Source organism: Paramisgurnus dabryanus, chromosome 3, assembly GCF_030506205.2.
Source record: "Paramisgurnus dabryanus chromosome 3, PD_genome_1.1, whole genome shotgun sequence".
Classification (NCBI taxonomy): domain Eukaryota; kingdom Metazoa; phylum Chordata; class Actinopteri; order Cypriniformes; family Cobitidae; genus Paramisgurnus; species Paramisgurnus dabryanus.
Genome location: NC_133339.1, coordinates 44,471,493 through 44,474,323, shown reverse-complemented (window position 1 = coordinate 44,474,323; position 2,831 = coordinate 44,471,493).

Below are 2,831 nucleotides of genomic sequence, written 5' to 3'. Positions count from 1 at the left end.
AAGGACACCCATGCTTTAATATCCCCGAAGCAGGCAATTGCTGGGTCTAAACCAGGGGTGGGCAAACTTTTCTTACTCAAAGGCCACATCAGGTTTTTAAATAAAGATGAAGGGCTGCATACTATGAACAGCGAATGTAGCTTTATTTATTTCAAATCAAAAGTTACTACTGTACTATATACTTTAATCTTCACCCTACTTTTATAAACACTTTTCACTTCTTTCATATTTTGAAAACAACCTATAGAAAATCTTTACTGATATCACTGGATACAAACAGTTTAATATTCAGTTCTGAAGAAAACATCATAGTATTACAGTCTAAGTCTGTGTTTCTCAACCTTTTACCTACTGGGACCCACTTTTTTTTCTTATGTAAGTCATACGACCCACTAAGGCTGAAAATAACTGAAATGGCTCTTTGCTACACCATATGCTTATTATAATTAATTTAACGAAACCACACAAACACTTTCAATAATTAGGCAGACTATGAAGCAAACTGATTTATTTATTTGTACTCACGTTAATGTGAAATTTGAGACTGCCACTCTGAAATGATTATATCCAGACGCGATGGAATTGGGGAAAGGGCTACTCGTAATGTCGCACACAAACTAGCTGTTGTAAGCCTATTCCTGTCACGATCAGTGAAACAAAGAAGACGAGGAAAACCCAAACGCAGACTAAAATAAAGAATACTTTAATATATACAAACACTCAGAACTAAAACACCCACGAGGGGGTAAAACATTACAATAACAAACACGAGAACTAAACTGACTGACATAAACACTGGAAACACTAAACTACATAAACATACACAGGATCAGGAACGGGAATGCACACTAGAAACTTGCAGGGAATACAGAAGAATACCAACGCACGGAGGACAGGACAGAAGAGTATTAAATAGGGAGTTCTAATAACAGACACCTGGAGCCTAATCAAACATAAGGGAGCGGAAAACAAATCACGAACCCGAGAGAAACATGGACCGCGGAAGGGCATGTCACACAACTCTCTCAGGGCAGACACGTACTGTCACAACCTAATCTCTCAAACTCGGATAAGACAAGAAATAGAGAGATCAGGTCATGACAATTCCTGCTTTATGTTTTTGTTGCAGTCACTGTTGACAATCCCGACTTGCAAAGAAAGGTCATGCTAAATGGTAAGAGAAACTTCGTTGCACGATTTGCGAGTTCTGGATATTCCTGTCTGGTTTGAATCCAGAAGGAGCTCAGGTCTGTCTTGCGAATAGCAAACTGCAGGCTGCCGTCAGATGAAAGTTCCACTAACTGCGTTTGCAAATTAATGGGAAGTACAACATCCACATCACTTGGATCTACTTAAAAGGGATCGCGAATCCACGCATTCCCAACTCTGCGGTCATTGGGAAAATAATCCGAGAATTTCTGTCTTAATCTGGTCAGGGGGTCCCGGACAATTCGTTGTATGTCGGTGCTGATGTGAGGGAATTCCTGCAGAACATCTGTAAGGTTGAGAAACATGTCAAAAATGTTCTCCTGCACTCTCTTCTCCCACAACACCAACTTACGTTTAAATGCTTCAATTTTTTCAACCATCAAGAAAGCATTGCTGTTTCTCCCCTGAAAGGATAAATTAAGCTGGTTTAGCTGGTCAAAGATATCTGACATGTATGCCAGTTTCACAAGAAATTCAGCCTCCGTATAATGGTTTGCCAGGGGAGACCGTTTCTCTTCCAGAAATGTCTGCACCTGCTTGCGCATTTCAAAAAGGCGATTAAGAACTTTCCCCCGTGACAGCCACAGAATTTCATTGTGATATAACAACTGACGGTGGTCTGATTCCAGCTGGTCGCACAATACTGAAAACAAGCGGGAACTGACAGCATTGTTCTTCACTAGATTAATTCTTTTGACAGCAATGTCCATTACCTCATTAAAGGGCACTGACATTTCTTTGGCTGCGAGGCTTTCACGGTGTAAAAAGCAATGAACCCATGTCGCCTCAGGTGCTCTGTCCAAAATTTTCGTCACAACCCCACTATGCTTCACAGTCATGGAAGCCGCGCCATCCGTGCAAATGCCTACACAATTCTTCCAATCCAGCCCTTTCTGTTGGAAGTAGCCATCGAGGCAACGGAAACACTCGTCTGCTGTTGTCCGTGTTGGGAGCTCATTACACATTAGTAAATCCTCATGTGTTGCACCTTCCCAGTTGTAACGTACAAATGCAAGCAACAATGCCATCTTTGAAATATCTGTTGATTTGTTGATTTGAATGGCAAACAATGGGCTTGCTGGCACTCGATCCAAAAGTTGCGTTTCAATATCATCGCTCATGTCTATAATCCGTCATTGGAGAGTGGGATTTCTTTTATTTTTTTAGCAGCACTTTCCCCTATTACCTCATGACACGTCAACTGCAAATGGGATAACTAGTCGTGAGCGACAAAATACACCTTTGCTGTCTCTTAAGTAGGTCTCGCTTTCGTACAAAGTAATTTAAAACAGGTTTACCTACACATGTTGGATGTTTAGTCTGTAGGTGACGTTCAAGTTTGGATGGTTTCATGGACTCCTTTGCTAAGACCTCACCACACTCAACACACTGTGGTTTTTCGTCCGACGCAGTGAATCCATATTTAATAAAGTCTGGGTTGTACTTGCGTTGTTTACATTTTGCTGCCTTTGAAGTGGAAGAAGTTTCTGAAGTGAAAGGAGTTTTTGAGTCTTCTGCTGTCATTCTTTTAAAAAACGGATGCATTTTGTCAAGTTAACAGGCTGTGGCTGCATACAGTCTGCGTACAGAAATGCATTGCAGTAGCCAGCCCGCGCCATCGT